Source organism: Rattus norvegicus, chromosome 6 (assembly GCF_036323735.1).
Source record: "Rattus norvegicus strain BN/NHsdMcwi chromosome 6, GRCr8, whole genome shotgun sequence".
In the NCBI taxonomy this organism is placed as follows: Eukaryota; Metazoa; Chordata; class Mammalia; order Rodentia; family Muridae; genus Rattus; species Rattus norvegicus.
In genome coordinates, this window is record NC_086024.1 from 60,362,567 (window position 1) to 60,385,957 (window position 23,391).

General features: G+C 39.1%; 1 protein-coding gene across 12 annotated transcripts in view; it reads left to right on the forward strand.

The window, feature by feature from the left end:
• The first annotated feature begins 5,534 nt into the window (after window positions 1-5,534).
• The window catches only part of Dgkb (diacylglycerol kinase, beta), a 756,320-nt gene continuing 738,463 nt past the window's right edge, over window positions 5,535-23,391 (forward strand). For 4 of the 12 annotated variants that reach the window (XM_008764649.4, XM_063262363.1, XM_063262361.1 and 1 more), the window contains exon 1: window positions 5,827-6,354. The gene's annotated coding sequence lies outside the window, so the exon portion shown is untranslated. Of the gene's footprint in view, window positions 6,355-23,391 lie in introns of all 12 variants that reach the window. The other 8 variants (XM_017594328.3, XM_063262364.1, XM_017594330.3 and 5 more) reach the window with 6 other exon arrangements.

Here is a 23,391-nt window from a genome sequence, read left to right on the forward strand (position 1 = left end):
CCACACTAAAAAAAAAAACAAAACTCCATTTCCACATAAAACATTCTTCTTTAAACTATACACATTACTAATCAGGTATGATCGTTTAAATATCTTAAAACTAATGTGTTTATTTTATTTAAATTTATATGTATATATTAAGGCAGTATTTATTAATCAGAAACAATCTGTTCTGTTATAAACATGACATTTAAAATTAGTATTTGGTTCTGCTCTATATCAATACAATTGAAAATCTAAATAATGTGCTATATTGAGCAGTAAACCATTGTGAACATATTCATATAAGCCCTATAAAGAATCAAAAGCCACTGTGTTATGTAATATAGTATGACTCCTTCAAGGAATGAGTTGCTGTACAATCCACCTATATGGTTTCTAAGAAAACAATAAAGACAGTCACTCCAGAATATGTATGTCTATCTTTTTGTTAACCAGTGACCTCAATAATAAAGTAATGGCTTGGAATATAAAATATGACCTTTTCAGGAACTCCATGTTGACGTCCACTGCTAAATCAATTATATTGTGCTCTACATCCATCATGAAGACAGCAAAATAAATGAATAGACCATATTGCAGTCTGCTAATTTCCCACATAAAAGTTCAATTGCAGAACTACAATTTCTCTGTCATAGATTTCTTACTTCATGTTCTAAATCCTTTTTGCTGCATTTCCTGCTGCTCTTTAATTATGTACCTAACTGAGGGTTTCTCATATTGTGTGTTCCTTATAAAAGTTGAACTAAATAGCTTCATTAATTTGTGTTATTGATTATGGCTCGTGTGGGTAACTTTATAACCCAAATTACCTTCTTTGAGACATAGGACAGAATTCTTTTTGTTTCTGATTTTAAAATTATGCATTTTGTCCTTAAATGAATCATTTAGATTCTCCTAGCTCTAGTCACTTGTAAATTCATTTACAAATCATTAAGCTAAAATTAATTGTGAGCTAGGTACTTAAAGTTTTCACCTAGAATTTACATTTTGAATGAAAGATGATACACTAGCCATGAACACCACTATCTCCGTGTGTGTGTGTGTGTGTGTGCGTGTGTGTGTGTGTGTGTGTGTGTGTTTATATGTGTTCATAACATAATCTCCATGTACTGTATTCCTTGATTTCCTCAGCCACTCTTTTATCAGGTACATACTATAATTATTCTGTTTATTAGTGAATAAGATAAAATAGGAAAAGGCAATTTTCCAAAGGCCACATCTCCTTGACCTAGTTGGAACTTGAAGTGTCTGATTTGTGTAAAGACAGAAAGCACAGTGGGAAGACTGCTGGCATGGTTTCCCAGCAGTAGGCATTAGCGATCTGTTTGCTTGCCTTCCTCTGCTGTAAAAGATGAGAATCAAATTAGATGACTTCTAGGGCCCAATCAAATCTAATATCTGAAGATCGTTATTTTTAAAGGGAACACAAGAGAATTATATCTTTTCTGTATATCTCCTAACCTTCCAACCTACATACATTATTCATAGTTTTGAAACCAATATAAAAGTTCTCAATGGAGTATTCAGTTTACAAAGAACTTCTCCTAGCTCAGGTCAAAATTAATAAGAATTAAATCAAGGAACTAGGAATTTAAAGAATTTGATTTTTCTGAGCCTTAGAATATTCAATGTTGAATGTAAAAAAATACATTTGTTTATAGAGTCTATACCCTTTAAAAGCTGACTTTATAACAAAATGAAATGTTTCATTTTCCACTTTTTTGATGATGATAATCATTAGTACTAGTGCATAAAATTAACATGTCATATCATTTTTAAATATCAATTTGCAATGATAAAGTAATTATCTATCAAATGTAACACGATACCTGATTATGTAAGCAGTATTTTGTTTTGGTTAAGAATTATATTATTGATAGTGAAAATAGCTGAATTAAAGCTCTTATGATTTAGGAATGCAGCCACATCCAGAGTGTGTAAGGAATTACTTTTCTTAAACCTTTGAAATCCAGTATTCTCAAGAATGGCAGAAGATTTGGAAAGGAGGTGGCATAGAAAGCACAAAAATAGGATTCAAAGGACTAAGAATATCTTGATGTTACCTCTTTGTGGATCTACAGATAAGATTCTTGGGAATTTATTAATTGTATCTGGGGTCTAGAAACCTACTGTTGAGTAATCCTGGGGGGCAGATATTACTTATGCTGTGCTGTTAAGTTTTCAAGTGATACACCTGAATAAATAATCAAGTCTGTGGACCAGTCCAAGTGAGTTACATAATTGTAATGTTCCATGTAGCCAATAGCAAACTAAAGGAGGGAAGAGTTCAAAACCCTGCATCCTGAAGTCATAAGTTACTGCACTTGCTCTTTTGCTTTACTTATTCATAACCTTCTGACTGTGTAAAATAACACTATAAACATTTAGACATACCTAAGCATGTATAAGTGAACTATATAAGTGAAGTTTTTGGTTTGTTTTGCTTTTGCCACTATAGACCATTTAATTTTGTTTTGTTTTGTTTTTCTAGGAAAGAATTATTGTTAAAGACTTTAGATTGAGATGTCATGAGTTGACAGTAAAAGGGATTTAGATGAAAATTAGGATTGTTTTACTTAAGGTACAGAGATGCTGTGTCAATATAATGTTTGCCATACTGTCTTGAGTACCCGAGTTTAGATCCTTGGAATGTATAAGCAGAATGAGATTCATGCCTATAATCCCAAAGCGAGGAGGATCCTCAGAACATTGCAGCAAGGCCAACTGGCCAAACCAGTGAGTTCTAGGTTCTTGAAAGACCAGCCTCAAGGAACAGAGTCTAGAGTGATAGAGAAAGCTATTCAATGTTGACCCTGACCTCCACCTTCATGTGTAATATCTATATGTGGACTCACACACACACACACACACACACACACACACACGAGAGAGAGAGAGAGAGAGAGAGAGAGAGAGAGAGAGAGAGAGAGAGAGAGAGATAGAGGGAGACTCACTGACCAAAAACAGGTTTTTTGATGTATCATATATACTTTTAAAATGAGTATTTCCAGGGCAGTTTTAATTTTCTTTTGCAATTTTAACTTTATAAAGGTACTAATTTAAATGTTTCCTTAAGTCTAATCACAGGAACATGTTAGAGGAAAAAGAGCCCTGTGAATTAGTCATCCACTGGTTTCCTTATGAAATGGAAAATCCTCAGCTGAAGATTTTCCTCCTCCATTACCAAGCTTGATCATTTTGTCAGAAGAGCTGGCATCTGTTTGTTGGTTGGTTGGTTGGTTGGTTGGTTGGTTGGTTGGTTGGTTGGTTGAGTGGTTGGTTGGCTGGTTGGCTGGTTGGCTGGTTGGTTTGCTTTGGTACATCTCAACAATAGTCAGCATTTTTAAAAAGTACTTAACTAGAATACAATAGTTGTTACAATTATTTCGGTATCTTGTGTCTCTTATGTTTTGACCAACTTCAGATGCGAATGTTAAAAAATCTCTCATAAATTGCTCCTTTTACAAGAATGTTCCATTACTTTTCCTACAATTTGGATTTCAAAACAAGGGTAAAGGCGAAGACAAGAAGCTCATGTGCTAAATAGTGGTGACAGCCCCTTGGAGGCTGGTGCAGGACGACCATGAGCTGGAGGTCTGCAGGACGACCATGAGCTGGAGGTCCACTGGAATCTTCCAGACGCTGCGGGTGTTTGGTGGAGTGAGTCTGAAAGCGAAGCTCAGCAGATATAACCAGATTTCCTTATCCAAGCTTGGTTCTCAGAAGTGGAGATAACTTCCCTAAACGGTTCCTGCTACTCGCAAGTATGAAACTTTAGAATTTACTCCTTGTAATTTGAATGATTTGTATTTGTATGTGATACTTAACCAAAATAAAAAGAAAGAAAAATATATATAAAGAATTGAAATGCAATAATCTGTAGAAACACGATTTATTAAATTTTTGGTACTTAAAATTTCTGGATATATCTTAGTACATTATATATTTTTTGAACTAAAATATTGAACATTTATTTTTCACTTGGTTATAGTCCATTTTTGGTAAAATGATATCTCATTAAAATTGATAAATTCTTTGTTCATTAATTAGTCCTTGTTTACCTAAAAAACTATCATTTTCTTATATAAACAAATAAATGTTGCTTTATTGATCCTGGTGGCTTCTTTTTATTTCTTTTGGACTTAGGGTTTTATGATTTTAGGTTTTGAATTTTTTATGTTTCTATCTTGTTTATCAATGACTGTCCAAGCCCTGTGATTGGCTATAAATATGTCAGACATAAAAAATGCTCATCTAACGGCATAGTTAAAGGTGTGCATTATAAATAAAATTGAAGAGAATTAAGGTTATTCTTAGCTTAGAACCTGCAAACTAACAATAGTGTGAAAGCCCTGTTCAGTGTGTGTATGTGTGTGTGTGTGTGTGTAAGGGGGAGGGGGAGTAGGAGAGAGAGAATAGAAGTGTTTGAGTGTGTGTGTGTGTGTGTGTGTGTGTGTATGTAAGAGAGAGGGGGAGGGGAAGTAGGAGGGAGAGAGTGGAAGTGTATGAATGTGTGTGTGTGTGTGAGTGTGTGTGTATGTGAGAGAGGGGGGAGGGGAAGTAGGAGGGAGAGAGTGGAAGTGTATGAATGTGTGTGTGTGTGAGTGTGTGTGTGTATGTGAGAGAGAGAGGGGGGAGGGGAAGTAGGAGGGAGAGAGTAGAAGTATATGAGTGTGTGTGTGTGTGTGAGAGTGTGTGTGTGTATGTGAGAGAGAGAGGGGGGAGGGGAAGTAGGAGGGAGAGAGTAGAAGTATATGAGTGTGTGTTTGTCACTCATTATTTCCAGTCTATTACAGAACAATAGCATGAACATAAACTACTACTAGATCAGAGAGTGTTAGAAAGTGAGACGCTGCTAGCCATTTGTGATCAATGTGGGTGTCTGTAATTTCTACTGGCTAACCGTTTTCATATCACTGGGGACCACAGAGTAACCAATGAGAGAGAAAGTGTGTGTGTACCCATAGAAATAACAGGTAGGTTGCCCCCGAAATGATATTCTAGAGAGTGGTGCTGAAACAACAGAGGGGATCTTGTAGGGAGGGTGAGAAACCCGTATGTCAGTGTAACCTTACTGAAGGAGAGTGAGCATGCACCTTAATTGGCAGCAGGGTTTGCACTCATGGACCAGGGTAAATTGATGTTATATTTTTATTATCCAATACATGACTTTTATCACATGACTCAAAAGCCATCATTATCTGTGTCCCGATTACAACTACACACCAATTTTCTTCTTCACCATCAGTTAATTGCCTGTGTAGTTTATCCTATCAACCATCCAGTCACCTGCTCTAAGTCACCAAGCAGGGATGAGGCAAGGGGAGAGCATTAAATGGATGAGGTGAGTGGGCAGCGACTGAGTAGCCAGTCCGAGTATAATTTAGTAATAAGGAGAGGGTAGTCCAGCATCAGGTTTCTGCTGGAGCGACAAATGTACACTAAACGATAGGAATTGCAGAAAATCCAGCTCGAAGTCTCAATAACAACTACTGATGGCTTCACTGTTTTCCCAACCTTCTGATCATAACTCAGCCAGCAGTTAAACAGCTGGGAAGCCCTGTCTCCTTGTCTTATTTCCCTCTGTGCTCCAAGGGCTATAGTAGCAAAAGCAGCCTCAGCAGCCAGGCAGGGCTGTAGCTTGCAGCCAAGCAGACCGCCGCCGCCTCATCACCACACACAGACACACACACACACACACACACACACACACACACACACACACACACATTGCACACACATCCCGAATCAACGCGTTCTCACACAAATTCTGGACCACGACAGATGAGAGAAGAGCAATAGGCACGGACAACAGGTATTTCCTCTCTGACAAATTCAGTTTCATTCCCGATACTTAGTGCTTTGCATAAGGAAAGAAGCCTTTGCAATACCTAGCTTGTGCGGACTACCCGAGGACTGGAGGTGGCCTCGGCAGGGGAGGGTGAAGTGGGAGGAGTGAGATGTGGGGAAGAGAAGAAGCCAAAATTGACTTTCAGGCTCCGGAAGCCTCCAGCTCTCAGCCTCCGCTGTTTTTGAGTTGCAAATGATCTGGGAGTGGTGGGTTGCAGGCAGCCCGTGCCGTCGCCTGGAAGAAGACTTCCATCTTTCAGTCACTAGTTCCAACGGGCCGTGCGTTCTGGAAGGGGGTGGCAGCAGGGAGGAGGATGCTCTGAGCAGAGTTCTTGAAGCTTTGCTCTTGGGGGAAGCCGGGCTGTGTGGGAGCCTTCTGACTGAGAGGAGAGCGTGTGAATTGGAAAGGATCCTGAGAGGCGGCTGGTCCCAGTTCCTCTCCGGAAAAGCTGTCGCTCTCGCTTCAGAGATGCGCCTAGCCTTCGCCTGCATCACGCTGCAGTAAGTTCAACTCAGCATGGTTGGCAGTTTGAGTGGCCTCTGGGTATGTGGTGCGGGGGAAGGGAAGCTGAGAAGAAATGGCGAGGAAAGTTAGGAAAGCAGAGCTTCAGATTTTCCACGCAAATCTGAAAGCATTTTGTGTCCCTGACTTCTGTGCTAGTTAATCGGTCGCCTTCCTGTTATCTGCAGCAGGGAACCTAATGTTAGCTAAGTCTGGGGAAAGTGCTCATTTCATTGTGATTCCAGGCAATGAGACTGGCGAGCGAGTGTGACCTCCCGAAAGTTACTGACGAGATGGAAGGTTGCCTGTGGGGGCGGATGGTGAGGAATCGAAGAAGCCGGCTTCGATTTTTAAATGCCCCGATTGTCCTAAATTCCATTCTAGATTCATTTCCTAATTTGTAAACAAAGAAGCAAACAAAACAAGCATGTCGTTTACTTTTATAATATTAAAACTAAAGGTGAACTTGATCTACAGCTAGCTGCTTAATGACAGTCTGGGCGACTGACACGGATGATCTGGCTAAACATTCAGATTCTTCTCGGTGGGAGGGGTGGAGAGCCTCCAGGGTTTTTCCTGCTACCATCGTCTCCAGCGCCTAACCAGTATCATTTGAAATACTTACGATTTGAAAGGGCTGATTTTACACGTAGATGCCATTGTACTTAGCTACTAAACAGGGCTGTGTTCGCTGGCAGAAGAAAATGAAGGCTTAAGAACTTTCCAAAACAACTCCAGCCAGTTTATTCAAAGTGCAGATAACCAACTCTTTTAAAAATAGGTCAGCATGGGCCAGCCTATTGTAAAGCAAATTACCGAATAAACAAGGAGGTTGGCAGAGTCCTAAAGGTCCTTTCTAAATGGAAAATAGAAATTGTTAACTTAAAACAGTTGAGATTATCTGGCCAGTTTTTCTCTCATGAAAAAATCTACCCCACAACCACCACCAATTTTTTTTTAATGACAGGAAAAAAAAAACCGAAGGAAAAAAAAAACTTAAGTAGAGAAGATGTCTTCTACTTAGTTGAAGGATTGCTGGAGAAATGAGTGTTTCACTATATTTTATTCCAAGAAATATTATCGTTACAGCAGAAGGTACCTAAAGGCTCCAGGACTCGAGAATCTTCTAGTACATAATTGTGTATATACGATCATAGGTTTTATAGGTCAAAGTGGTTTCAAACTTTTGAAATAAAGTCTGTGTCCGATGTGACTTACACCTGTTCTCCTCCCCAGCTCTACAACAGGAGGACTAGAATTTGAGGCCAGGCCAAGTTACACACGGAGTTCTAGATCATGGAGTGTGACACTGTCTAAAATTTAGAAAGAAAGAAGATACTAAAATTAGAAATTGTTGTGAAACGCGATGTAATTCTAAAATTTGCTGTTATGAGAAAGGAGGAAATCCATTTATCCTGTCAGTTTAGTCTAAATTTGTCTGACTCTTTTCCTAACCTATGTGACCTATTACTTTATTACAAATAAGACAGGTCAAGGAGTAACCAAAATTATATCGACTAGTCAGCCACTCATTTCAGAAATCTCTAAATATAAAGGCTAACTCAACGTTTGAGGATTTTTTTTTGTTCTTGAAATATCCGACTATTTAGGGATCCATTCTGCCTATCAAAAACTTTCCTGCATAATCCCTGAATGTAACCCTCTGAAAGGAGGAGTAGCTTGTGATCCAGGGAATATGTTTGTCATGGTTCTACATATGCAGGGGTCGTAAATACATAGCAATGGAGAGAGAGAGAGAGAGAGAGAGAGAGAGAGAGAGAGAGAGAGAGAGAGAGAGAGAGAGAGAGAGAGAGAATCCTTACAAAACTGTTAGAATATTCTGTGGTGAGTTTCCAAGCAGTGACAACAGACACTGAGTGCTTGAAATCAGATATTCAGCTAATTGAAGGGAAACCTGGCTAAGAATCCCACAGTCATCTATCAAGAGTTCTTCAAGAAAGAAGCTTGTTAGAGCCAAGTTATAGCAATGCGTTTACTTCATGCTTCGCACTTTTGTCATACTGCAAGAAGAGTATGTACTGCATCGGGGAAGACAATTGTTAAAAGCACTTTGTAGAGGAATTATTTTCATTTTCACACCATTAGTGAAATTTGTTGCAACCATATCTGGCCTAAGCGAGAAGCTTGTGACTCATCTTTTGCCTTGCATGCTTTTGAAAGAAAGATCTAGCTGTAGTCAGAACTCTCAAAGTTAGTCCCTGAGTCTAAATCTACCTACTAATAATGACTGGGGCTATTCCCAAGCTAGGGAAACCATTTGAACATTATCCTTTCCTGGATGGCTCCAGGATCAGAACTGTATCTGTATATGCATGACAGCTACCGAATCTCTATAGAAGCAATACCTGCAGCCAAGAGCACGTGCCCAGAGGAAGCTTCAGGCAAAGTTGTGAATGATATTCTTTCTGCTTCCTGTAAGATTTTTCTCTTTCTTGAAACCCTGACGGGAAGTTTAACCTCATGTAAGCGTTCTGTGGGTAAAGCATGTTGAATGAGTTATCTTATTGATGGGATAAAAGCAATAGAAGGAAGATATTTCCTACCATTTAAAAGAAATTTCAACCCAGGATTGACTTTAAAATGAATATATGCAAGACACTAGAGTTGACAGTGGTTGGCTTTGATAACCTCCCTGGTCTGCGTCCCACTCCTCGTCACTCTGCTACCTGTTCTATTAAGAGAGAACTCCGATGAGGCTCAGATGGCTTTAGTGTATCATTTTTGAAGGCACTGGCATTTGGACGTACTTGAGAAATCATGCTAGGTAAGAGAGATTGCCTTGCTCTCTTTATACTCAAGATTGAAACCACAAAAATTGGAGTCTAAATTGACCCCAAGTCCGAACTTGGCATAGTCACTGTTCCGATTTCTGTCTTTACAAACTGTAGAAATGAAACTGGGGTGGGTGCCAGGAATCAAAAGATGATGGGGCTAATATGGGAGGAAATGATTTGAAAGTTCCAAGAGGGAACTCCTCCATTGGGAGCTGCTGTATACACATGGGTACCTGCTTTATCCTGTGTGTCATGGAAATACAAGTTCTTTGGGCTGTGTTTAGGGTAGATTTTAAAGTCAAGCATAAAGCAGAGACTCAGACATATCCTATAAAGTTTGATAGTAAAAATTAATTAGGTTTCCCTTTGGGCAATCCTTACATATTTTTAAAAGAAGGAAAAGAAAACGGATAAAGAATACCGTGTGGAAGGACCAGGTGGGGAGATAAAATGATGGTATGCATGGAATACCTAAGGTTCTTGCCTAATCGTTTCCTAAAAGTTTGCCAGGTAACTAAAGGCCCCCTTTAATTAATGAGGATAAAAACAAAATGATTCCCTTAGGGAAACTGTCTCATGTGAAGGAGCCTTAGCCTGGCTACTGTCACTCATCGTCTTCCCACAGAGGCAAACAAGCAAGAGTGCAATGACAATGTTATAGGCTTAGAGCCAAACAATATTCCAGGATTGGTCTTTCTCGGCATGCTAAATTTAAACAGCAGACTTTTATTTTTCTTTAAGGATTATCTGAGGCAACAATTTGAAATGAAGGGTTCGCCTTTTAACAGGAAGTTTGCATCACATTCTACATGTAAAGCACAGTGTCCTTGACTTGGTTATTTTGACTGACAGCTGCCAGTCACACTAAATGCAAGGAGCAAATATTAATTCAAAAGTCAGACAGTATAGAAACATGCTCGATACACAGGATCCATGCTACAGAACTGTTCTCGTGTGTGTGTGTGTGTGTGTGTGTGTGTGTGTGTGTGTGTGAGAGAGAGAGAGAGAGAGAGACAGAGAGAGAGAGAGACAGAGAGAGAGAGACAGAGAGAGAGAGACAGAGAGAGAGACAGAGAGAGAGACAGAGAGAGAGAGACAGAGAGAGAGACACAGAGAGAGACACAGAGAGAGAGACAGAGAGAGAGACAGAGAGAGACAGAGACAGAGAGAGAGACAGAGAGAGAGACAGAGAGAGACAGAGAGAGAGACAGAGAGAGAGACAGAGAGAGACAGAGAGAGAGACAGAGAGAGAGAGACAGAGAGAGAGAGAGAGAGAGACAGAGACAGAGAGAGAGAGAGAGATGAAGCAGGCCTTTAGTTCTGATTCATTCTCTTGTTATTTGTAACATTTTTTGTTACAAATGAAAGTGGAAGCAGAGCGTTAAGGGTTGATTTTTAAGCAGTTATTAACATTGGCTCCCGTGCCCATTGGCTGTCACCTTCTTATGACTTAAATATAATGACAGCAGCTATTATAGAGGGCTTCGTACATGACAGGGCTTTTACAAGCATCATGCATGTAATCTGCACTGTAACGTTAACTTGCCAATCCTACCCATATCCTTCCTTCCCATTATATAAAGGAGCAACCTGGAGGATATAAAGGAAGAAGGGTCAAGTGACTTTTTCCACAGTCACAAGTTGGTAGATGTAGATCTGAGTCTTGAATCCAGACAGGCTGTCTCTGCAAATCATGTTTTTAAATAAAAAGCTGCAAGCTCACTAAATAAGCCCTGGTGTTATTATAACCCTGAGAGTGGACACTACTCCTCACCTTCATTGTTTCTGCTTCCATTTCCTCCTCTGAGTGCAATTTATTTCTTGACCAAAAACAAAACAAAACAAAAAAAAAACTCCTCTTGGTTTTCCTTCACACTGAAGTGTTTCCCTTCAAGGTGCATCTTTATGCTTTAAATTTCTACTTTAATATGAGACACAATGGAGATTCTGCCCGGATTATAACTACTGGCTCTATAATATGTGGGGTTACTCCAATTTGTGCTTTTTCTTGCCAGTAAAGGCAGACGTTATATGGTTTCCTTACTGAGAACAGGGGCTAAGACCTCTTGTTTATTTTCAAAGTATTAGCTTTACAGAGCCCAGTTTTGGAGCTTAGTAAGATTGATGCAACCAACTGAATTCAGCCTCTTGAATAAAAGGGAAACCCATTTCTATAAGGGTTAAAACTAATGTCCTCAACAAATCAGAAAATTATATTTGTCTGAGGCAGACAAGTAATTGGGATACAAAGGACTTATTAAAAAAACACTATAAAATCATTCAAAACACATTTACATCCCTCTGTAGTTTGGATTGTGAATCTATTATGCTAAATTCTTGGGAATTAAAGTGTGTTTCATATTTTGTGGGGCTATTTCTCTGTGTCAATAATATATCTTGGGGGATGGGACTTGCATCAAAGCACAAATTCATTTCTTATGCACGATTTGTACAAATATCGTGAAGGTTAGTTTACATGGGATCATCTGTACGGCTGTACCTAGACTTTGCATGTTATTGAGTTAGCAGGGAAAAGGTTTATGTTTCAGGTCTCTACTTAGGAAGCTCCTAATTTTGGAGCATTTTAGATTTCTTATTATGTATTTATAATATAAGAGATAGATCAAATTCAATAAATTAACATGTCATTTGCAAATCACAAATTAAAAATAGTTATTGATATCTAATTTTTGAGGTTGAAATATTAATTTACCTTTAGACAGACAATAAAACCAAAATGTCTGAATAAGGGAAGTATCAAAGGAGCTCTCTGCTTTGGTCATAGCACGAAGTTGAAAACAGTTCATTTATTTGGAAACAGGTTGTCAAATAGCCCAAGTCAGTCTCAAACTCATTACATAGCTGAAGGGGAGACAAAATGTCTCCTATTTCTTTCTCCACTTTCTAAATGTTGGCATTGCATGTGTGTGCTACCACATCTGGTATCTGAGGTGTTCAAAGTCAACCCTAGGATGTCTCGAAAAGTAAGCAAGCACTCTACTGTCTAAGCTACATCCCCAGCCTGAAACAAAGCTTCCAGATCGTTTTAAGTCTTAGATTTATTAAAACTATGGTTTCAGCCTAACCATAACTAACTGATGAACATGTTGTTCATGTCTGTCAGCCAAACTTTGCATTCATCATTGCCACCAGAGGAGAAACCAGAGTTAATAAAGGGAAAAATCAGTCTTCAATCTGTCTTCCAAAGAAGTGCATTCAGTTCTTGTGATAATAAATTCTACTTTTCTTTTACATATTTAAATCCTATGACTATGTAAATTCAACCTAGCACATGACTTTTCAAGTAGAAGATGTATTTCACAGTCCCTTCTGAGGTCAAATTATTCTATACTATTCTTCTCTCTAATTCCCATAAATCAGTTATCACATAAGAGTTTTAATCAGTAGGAGGACAGGTCGGAAGAGAAGTGCGTTAGTGATTTAAAATGTCTTTAGAGTTTCATTAAATGAGTAATCACAGTATGATGTTCCCCTAGCAAAGCAGCTGGTCCTTGCTTTATAATTTATTTTCTTTGCTTTTAGACAATTCCCCATTTTGATTGTTCATGATGAGATAGAAATATAGATAACGGTTTGGAGAAAAAAATCAACCTCACATACAACTGCTCAATATACGAAGACACTAATTTGAATTTCTTTTCATTTATTTCTTAAATATTGTGAAATAGAGTTTAAAGCTTCCGACTCCATTCAGAATGCCAGCCTGGACTCAATACTTAATGCCAGATTAAACATCAGTCTAATATTTAAGTGTGGCTCAGATTTCTTTTACAATAGGCATAATAAAAATAAAACCTACTTCACATAAATATTTGCTCTAATTGTGTATGTTGAGGTTTAGGAAAGAATATTTGTAATAAATACTAAAAAAAAATGAGGCAGTGGAGAGGACCCAAGAGGAAAGTTGTTTGTCACATGAGCTCAAAGTCCTTTGTTTGCTTTGAAGCTAAGCATGGTGCTTGGCCTCTGTAACTCCAGTGCTGTGGGCAACAGGGTCGGGGGATTCTAGGGACTCACTCACCAGCCAGTCTAGAATTAGGTAGTTTTAAAGTCAGAGGAAAAAAACTGAAAACAAACAAACAAACAAGCAAGCAAACAAATAAAATAATGGTAAGTTATAGAAGAAGACACTGGAAGTCAACTTCTAGGCCCCATACCCACGCAGATGTGTTTACATCCATGCACATGTACAAGGCTATACCTCACATACCATACCACATATGGTATACGCACATCTACTCACACATATACACATGCCCCACTCATACACATTCACACAGATACACTTTACACACACACACACACACATGCACATACACACATGCATGCACACGCACATGCATACACACACATACAATCACATACACACACAGAGACAGACAGACAAATAGACAGGCAGACAGATGGACAGACAGACAGACAGGTGATTATATTAGCTATTTCTAGTCCCAGATGATTTGGAATCTTGTTTCAGATATATTAAGAAAAAATGTCCGAAAGGGACTCTAAATGTCTGTATTTTTCTTTATATTAAATTAGTGATATTTGTAAAGTTATTTATTATGCTACATTTTCTTCTACACTGTCTTCCTTGTTATTTTACTCAAAATGATTTTCTTGAAATATTTAAAAAGAGGTTATTGTTAGCACAGATAAATCAGAAACGCATTGTAAAGTCCCCTAAAGGAGTAGAGTAGGTAATACGCAAACCTCAGGAATTATAATTATTCACACCATTCTAAAACTACAATGAGAGGTCTTAAACTTTTCTAACATTCTGAAAACATACTCGTGCTGTGCATTGAGTCCAGCAGATGGTATTCTGTTTTGTTCTATGTTGGTTAGTCTGCTGTTGTTACCTATGTGCACCTCTTATGTGAGGAAACCTATTGTCCAGTCAGACAGCCTTTGAGTTATGTATGAACTAGAAGGAATGGAGGGTGCTATGGGAACCCATTACAGAATCCTTGACCTGAAAACGAAACCTGAAGAAAGGTGAGGTGGTGGTTTACTCAGCAGCCTGTTTTGCTGGCTCAGAGAACATGAGGGAGTGTTTCTTCTTTGGCTGTTCACCAAACCTTCTCTTTGCTGGCTAATGAAGAGAGGGAGACCTGGAAAATTCTCACTTCTCTGGACTTTCTTCAAGTGGTTTTGAATCCTATAGCCAATGCCCAGCTACTTCTGAGACAGTTAAGGGTTATGTAAATGGAATTACTAAGATTGCCACATCAAGAGACAGACACGGTAACACCGTGCCTCTGTATCTGATAGATTTCCTTTGTGAAGAATTCTGCCAGGGTCAGCAAAGGATGAGTCAGGAAATCAGAGAAACCCTTACAGTGCTAAAGGCTGCCATAACTCTAGTAACTGGGAAGCACCCAAAGAAGCATACGGAATGTGGAGCCAAGTTCATGATCTGCTCTTAGGATCTTACTGTTAAGAATTGGGAGCTGATACTTACAACAGAGGAGCCAAGTTGCATGGGAAGAATCTGGGTGCCAGAAACATTGGGATGACTCTCTCAAAGCTACCTGCCCCTCTCCGTCCTGTTGTTCTTCATTCTGGCTCTAATCTGCGTATCTCACAGTGAGGCTAGAAGGTGACAGTAAATTCAGGGGATCACACCTAAGCTGACGTAGTCATCTAGACCAAAGCTGATGTGTTCACGGTTAATCATGTTCTCTGAATTATTAAACAGAACATTTCCATTCAGTCAAAAACATGACTCCTACATTACCTTTTCTTTCCCCTCTATATTATAGAATTATTCAGCTTTGGACAGCTTTGAAGGAATAGAAAGAGGCAAGTACTTAATGTTGCTTAGTAACTTCTCTCATCTGTCATTTAGAGCTGCACATTAACAACTGTATCTTCCCCACACTTGTCCCAAATTACTAGAATCAAGAGAGAGCACACAGCTGATGAGTCACTTTGCTATCCTGTTGTTCTTAATAAGAGATCTGAATACCAGGATGGGTGTTCTATTGTTACATAAGCTTGTTTGTCGCGGTGTACGTTAGAACTATTTGCCAGGCAGAAGTCCCTGCCTTTCACCTGTTAAAGAACGGTAGCCTAAAAGCCATTCAGAGAACAATGGTTTCTATTTGTTTAAAGCAGAGATTGTCAACCTGTGGGTCATAACCCCTTTCAGAGATGTCTCCTTGCCATCTGCCTATCAGATATTTACATTATGATTCACAACGGTAGCAAAATTACAGTTCTGAAGTAGGAATGAAAATAATCCTGTGGTTTTGGGAACCACCACAGCATGAGGAACTAACTGTATTAAAAATGGGGTTGCCGTGTTAGGAAGGTTGACAACAACTGGTCAAGTCTCTCATTTGGAACGCGCTCTATACAAAACTATTTTTGTAGAGAGGAGTACAAAGATTTTGGTCTTCAGGCATAAATCTTTTGCGTCTTTTGATGAAGCTTTTTATCCAAGTTACCTGGGTGCTTAATTGTATGCCATTCGATTCCTAGCATAGAGGTTTTATCAGTATGAGGATTCGTAGCATGAAAAGATCTTACATTTGTCCTTTATTTTAAATTTTATGTTTTAACAAGTGGACTTTCATTCTTAACATTAGGGACATGGTCAAACAAAAGCAAGTATCTGTAATATTTGATGTAATTTTCATTTATTATTAGCATCAGGTTGATAAGAATTTCTTCTCAAATTATAAATACCAAAGGCACATTGAAATAGCCCTTCAGACACAGTATATATTAGAGTCTGGAGGTAGACGATTAAGTGCAAGTCGTACTATTGTTAATCGTAGGGTCTCTCATTCTGGGAACATCTATTAAAATGTCTTTGAAAATTGGAGTTAGAAAGTTAAGAAGTACTGACTTATTAGCATTCAACTATCCATTTAAAACCTTTTTAGCAACTACATGATGCTAAATAGATGATTCTGGAAATGAAATTATAGCTAGAATCTGACCTTGAAACCATGGGGATCCTAAACTCAGATGTGAAAGACAACATATAGTTGTAGAAATTAGAAAATGTCATCCTATTTGTAGTAATGTGTGCAGGCATCTGTAATATAAGAGTCCAGGAGAGAGAAGACTAATAGAATAATTAGATTATTATAATCTGAATTGAGTCTTGAGGAGAAATTTTGAATTCATTTTAAAAAGGACAAGGACACTTATAAAGAAACATCTAGTGATCATTTTCTCTTATTTCCCTATTGGTACCAGTGTGTCTGTCATTTTATGCAATTATAACTCTTGAGTGAGCAGTGACCTATAATGAACAAACAGATGAGAATAGCAAACCAGGAAAGAACGGTTCGTTTCTTTATTCAGTCGGTAATTACAATGTATGGCATGGATCTGAATACCTGGGAAAATACTAGAGAGACTAAAGATAATATCAATAAATAATTATGACCAATTCTAATATCTTTGTAGTAGAATAGCTTGCAAAGATTGAAATTGTGTTGTCATAGAGAAGAAAAACTATACCAGAAATCAAGGGGATTCTAAAGGCCAGGTAACAATGTCCTATAGCAAGAGCAAAGTGATTGTCTCCATTAGGCTTTATTGAGAGACTAACTGAGTCAAGGACCGACAATATGGCAGGGATATTTGAGCGCAGGGGGTTTCCTGGTTTTCTAAAGATGTAACGACATGGGGTGGAAATCAAAGCCCAGATGAAATGAGTTGAGTGAGGAGGAGTTCAAGAGAGGGAAGCAGCATGACTCATTCCACAGTCTATCCACAAAAGTTTGCAAAAAGATAGAAGTGTTTCTTGAGAATAAGTGGGTTTGCAGTAACTTTTTTCTTCCTGAAATGAAACATATTTTAGTATTTCTGCATAGACATGAGAAGATGAGCATGAAGAAAAAATTTACAAGAGAAGGATAATCAACGCATATCTAGGGTTGTAGTCTTTATTCTAAAAACTCACACAGATAGTGTTTGTCTTTCTCACAGGGGAAAACATTCCTATAAACCAAAGTCAGGGGCAGGTCACAATCCAAACAGATATGCAGACTTGAGGAAATCCCTGGAATTTTAATTCTTCTGTCATTAAAGAAAGTTTGTAATTTTGAAAGGTTACAGAAGTTATTTACCAGAGTCATAGAGCATGATAGATGCTGAGGGCACTGATGGAGGAGGTAGGTGGTCATTAGTTTACAGTGATAACAGTTTACCACAATGTGCACCTCAAATCAGTTGCTTAGAAAGAGGCATGAAAAATGTAAATAAACTGATTTCTGTTGTTTAGTTTGATTTTTTTCTTGAGCTTCAATGTCCTACCTTCCTACCGGTCAGTATCTTCTGTCTTCTTCCTTATCTTTCCTATTGACTTGGAAACCTGAATGGTTGTGTTCCTTTACCACATCTCTTGTTATCATGACTACTGGTTAAAGTGTGTAGAGGGAGCAGCCAGTTGCTCAAGCAGACATCATTTCTGCACTGACATAACTAATGGTTATGTGTTAACCATTAGTCATTGACCACTCAGCTTAGGAATCAGGAAGAAGGAAAGTGTATGTGCTGCTGTCCTTCCCTCCAGGCACCAGGGCTTCCACAGACCTTGTTCCCTTGCATTTACCATCCAGAGAAGACCTAGCATACCACTTCAATATCCGTCTCCCCAAATCTTCATTTCCTGTGCAAGAGTACATTTCCTACCACTTTACATCTGGCCAAAGTGACTCAACCGAGCATTCTGCCTGTGCATTTTTACTCCGTTTCTTTAATGTGGCTCAAAATCACAGAGCCAGGAAAACTGATGTCTTAATAGATTTGTGATCACTCTTCTCAGTCATTCTTCTAAGCACCCACACTATATTTTCTTTCCCCATTCTCCGCTGAAGCATCTAAATAAACGCTGCCACTCCTGAAGTTAATGTTTCGTTAAAACAAAAACTATTTTTTAATGGTGTTCTTCTTGTGTTGCTTTTATTTTTCTAACATTTGAACATTTAAGTTAAGCTTTTTATTATAAATGGAAAATTGCTGTAATTCACTACAGCTAAATCCTCTTTTCTGCCTGCCTCTGCCTTCCTCGAGTCTTTTCCTGCTTATAGCATCCACGTTCATGGTTACTCTCTCATTTTCCTTTCACTCCTATTGTGTCTTCAACTTTTTAGGTATACATAAAACAAATCAAATCCTTCTTCAATGGTTAGAAAAGTTCCTGGCACAAACCAAGCACCTAAAAACGACTGAGTTAAAAGCTGTCTGAATTATGATGCTCCTTTCTCTATTGGCAATACTTAATTATTGCCTTATTATTGCCTCTGTGGGCCAACACTGTTTTCACCTTTCAGTCTCCTTAGGAAGGTGTTTGCCACTCGTACTTCTCCCAGTTGATAGTGAACAGTAACAGGTGCTTTTGGTTATTGTTGAACTGCGTAATCATCCCTGCTCTGCTTTGAGCAAATGAGATTATTATTAGTTGGCCTAAGTAAAGTGATTAAAATGTTATTTCAAGATTTTTACCTTTTACATTATATGTTGTCATTAAGAGTGTGGGTATGCAAGCGGTGTGTTGGGATGGTATGCATACTGTGTGTGTGTGTGTGTGTGTGTGTGTGTGTGTGTGTGTGTGTGTGTGTGTGTGTATGCGATGCACTTATGTATACAAGTGTGTGGAGAGCAGAAGTCAAACTGGAGTGTTGTTCCAAACAGTCTACCTGTGTTTTGACAATGATTCTCATTGGACTAGAATTAGGGTAATCTGGCAGATCAGTGAGCTCTAAAGAACCTCATTCTTTCCCTCCTCTATCCCTCTGTCCCTCTGTCCCTCTGTCCCTCTGTCCCTCTGTCCCTCTGTCTGTCTGTCTGTCTGTCTGTCTGTCTGTCTGTCTCTCTCTCTCTCTCTCTGTACTCAATTGTGATTTAAGGGATGGGAAGGATAATGGTTGTTTACATGATATGACACAAACAAGCATGGAAGCCATGAGGATTCTTGGGAGTAAAGAGAAGTCCATGTAGCCGTACGAACATAGAGAATGGAGAATAGGTTAGTGCAATGTCAGTTCCTTAGTGTGTCATGTCAGTGTTGATGTGCCACTACTAATAGTCTCTCCCCAGCCACATCAGCTTCTTCCTACTAGTATAAAGGAATGTTTGTATTTGATTCAGTTTGGATCAGGAATAGACATTCACTTGTTCAGGTTGTTGAGTTCTTAAAAGCTCCTTCTCTCCTCCCTCCTTTCTTACTTTCCATTTTTCTCTTTCCAAAGAAACAGATTTCCCTTGTGAAGGTATCTTGAGAAGGAAACCATCATCTGCCTCTTACCTTATGTTTGAGTACATGTGCTAATCTCAGGACAATTGTATGGCAAGAGTGCTTTTTCCACATTTTTGGAGCTTCATAGGTGATAGAATCCAATTGCCTCTGACCCTCTTAATAACATTTGATATTTAAGATTCATCAGTGTTTTACCTAAATAATATAAATACGGTTAGCCATGACCTGAAAAAGTATAATTAGTCTTTTCCTAATACAGTATAGTATATGCCCTCATTGTTTTACCTGTGATATTTATAGAATATAATTTTAGAAGGAAATGAAAACTGTAGAAATCAAAACTACCAGACAGAAGTATCCTGTTAGATTTTATAGTTAGGTGAATTATTATAAACTGACATGTGTGTGTGTGTGTGTGTGTGTGTGTGTGTGTGTGTGTGCCTTTGATTTTTTTCTTTTGTTTTAGACATTACTGAGAGAGACAGGCAAATGCATTTCAGTATGATAAGAGAATAAAAAAATGAAAATATAATTTTAATCTAGGATAAACAACTTCCTTGATAGCTCTCAACTAAAGATTACTTTTACTTTGGTCTGGTGAGAACTCTTTCTGTCCTATGTTCTCCAGATACCAGTAATTTGGCTTTTTTTTTACAAGTAGAATTTTACTTCTTTATTTTAGGACTTTTTTCTTTCCATATTTGCTTTAGTTGCTAACTGATTGAATATAAATGATTATTTGATTCCTGTGAGGACTTTCTTTTTGCCTGTATAATGAATAGAATATTGCTGGCCTAATACAGCCCAGGGAGTGTTTGTTCTTGGCCAGTGTGATGAGTAACGCCAGTTTTCTAAATTGAGCACTAATCTACTCACGGATCTGATCTTCCTGTCTCTTTCCACAGGGGTGAGGATGGGGTTTGGGATGGGAGATAGGCTATAGCCATCCCTAGATACAAAAGAACCAAGATAGAGAAATATTTTTTATTTAAAGCAACAGAATTCCCCCCAAATAAGAGGATGCAGACAGGACCTCCCACCCTGATGGCTCTAGACACTCCAACTGCCATGATCTGAATTGTGGTGACTAGAAAGATTCTCACCTTGGTGAGGGAGGCCAGTAGCACTGAACTGTAAACAACAACAACAACAACAACAACATCAACAACAACAACATCAACAACAACAACAACAAAAAACAAACTAGTGTGGAGTAGGACTAAAGCAAAGCCTCAGGGAAGATCTACTTACTTCCATTCTTAATATTTGGTAGTTTTCTAGTAAATCAGACTGAATGGTAAACAAACTGAGTCATTGGCCTCATTCTGGCCAGCTATGAAGCTTGAACCAGCCTTTCTGTTCTGACTAGTTTATAGAGCCAATGAAGACTTGCTTTACCTGACCAGCTGGTTTCCTTGCATGAACAGTAAGGGCCTTGGGCAGTGTCTGGTGCCAGTTATCTTGTGCTCCTCCTTATTCATCCTGTGCACACTGAAATGCAAGTTATCTGATCACCTTAACCTCTCCAAGATCAGCAGGACAGAAAACACACCTCACAACGGGTACTTGTTCTCCCCAAGTTCATGTTTAACAAAAATGATGAAAACTGCTGGCTACAAGCAGCCAACTTCAAAGCCTGAGCTCATCCCAATGTTCTACCTTCAGTATTTGGAGGACTTGAGGATGAAGGATGAAAAGCAAGAGAAGCCTGAGGAAGCAACGAGCGTTCCTTTTCAATTCTTTGGGCTTTGTTTGCATTTCAAGTCACACTAGGTCTACCAGTAACCTTTTCATTTTTTTTTTAAATTATTTTGTGCATTTACATTCCAGTCATTGTCCCACCTTCCATTCACTCCTCCCACATTACCTAATCACATTCCTTTTCCCCCTTGCTTCCAAGAGGGTGCTCCCTCCACTAGGCTTTCCCCTTTCCTGGGGCCTCAAGTCCCTCAAGGATTAAGCACATCTTCTTCCATTGAGGCCAGACCAGGCAGACCGCTGTTATATACATGCTGGGGGCCTGGGACCAGGTTTTTTTTTTATTAACTTGAGTGTTTCTTATTTACATTTTGAGTGTTATTCCCTTTCCCCGTTTCCGGGCAAACATCCCCCTAATCCCTCCCCCCCTTCTTTATGGGTGTTCCGCTCCCCATCCTCCCCCCCATTGCCGCCCTCCCCCCCAACAATCCCGTTCACTGGGACCAGGTTTTATGCTCCTGGTTGGTAGCTCAGTCTCTGAGAGTTTCTTGGGGTCTGGGTTAGTTGAGACTGCTGTTCTTCCTATGGGGTCACTCTCCCCTTCAGTTTCTTCAATTCTTCCCCCAATTCAACCATAGGGGTCCTGATTCCAGTCCAATTGTTGGGCATTGAAGTATCTATCTAGGTTAGCTGCTGGTAGGGCCCCTCAGAGGCGAGCCATGCCAAGCTTCTGTGTGCACACTATAGAATTAGTAATTCTGTCAGCCCTTGGTACTCACCACCCCTATGAGATGGATCCCAAGTTAAGGCAGTCCTTGGTCCACTTTTCCTTCAGTCTCTTCTCCATTTTTATTTCTAAAGTTCTTTTAGACAGGAACACTTCTGGGTCAAAAATATTGACTGTGGGTTACTGACCCTGTTCCTCCTCCCTCCACTTGAGGCCCTGTCTACCTTCTGGAGGTGGACTCTTTCAGTTCCCTCTCTCCAATGTGGGACATTATGGCTAAGGACACATCCATTGAGTCCTGAGAGTCTTTCATCTCCTGGGTTTCTGGTACTTCTAGAGGGTCCCCTACATCTCACCCCCCTGAGGCTGCTTATTTCCATTCATTCTCCTAACCCTTTAGGCTTCCCCTCTGTTCCTCTCCCATACATGTCCCTATTCTCCCTTTGCCCTCCCTCTCCCCTCTCCCTACTCCCCTCTCCTACCCAGATCCTTCCCTTCCTCTGCCTCCCATGTTTATTTCCTATCCCCTTCTAAGTGGATTGAAGGACCTTTCTGCTTGTTACACTTCTTATGGTTTGTGTCATAGGTTTTCTGTATTTTTGACTAATATCCACTTATCAGTGAATTCATACCATGCATATCTTTTTGTGAGTTGCCTCACTCAGAATGATATTTTCTAGTTCCATCTAGTTGTCTGCAAAATTCTTGGTGTCCTTCTTAATAGCTGAATCTTATTCCATGGTGTAAATGAACCACAATTTCCCTTTGGTTGAGGGAAATCTGGGTTGTTTTCAGCTACTGGCTACTACAAATAAGGCTGTTATGAACATGGTGAAGCATGTATCCTTGTCATATGGTGGTATCTTTTGGTTATAGGCTCAAGAGTGGTATAGCTGAGTCTTCAAGTAGAACTATGTCTAATTTTCTGAGGAACATCCAGACTGATTTCCAATTGTTCTAGCTTGCAATTCCACCAGCAATGGAGGAGTGTTCCTCTTTCTCCACACCCTCACCAGCATGTGCTGTCACTTGAATTTTTGATCTTAGCCATTCTGACTGGCGTGAGGTGAAATCGCAGGGTTGTTTTGTTTTGCCAAAGATGACTAAGAACTTTGAACATTTCTTTAAGTGTTTCTCCACCATTACAGAGTCTTCTATTGTGAATTCTGTTTAGCTCTGCATCCCATTTTTAATTGGGTTATTTTGTTTTTGGTGGTTAACTTCTTGAATTCTTTATATATTTTGGATACTAGTCCTTTATTAGATGTAGTGTTACTGAAGATTTTTTCCCAATCTGTAGGTTGCCAACTGGTCCTACTGATAGTGGCTTTTGCTATACAGAAGCTTTATAGTTTCATGAGGTCCCATTTATCAATTCTTGACCCTGAGCCATTGGTGTTCTGTTCAGGAAAATTCCCCTGTGCCAATGAGTTCAAAGCGCTTTCCCACTTTCTTTTCTATTAGATTCAATATATCTGGTTTTATTGATGTTGAGGTCCTTGATCCACTTGACCTGTAGCTTTGTGCCAGGTAATAAATATGGATCTATTTCATTCTTCTACATATAGACTGTCAG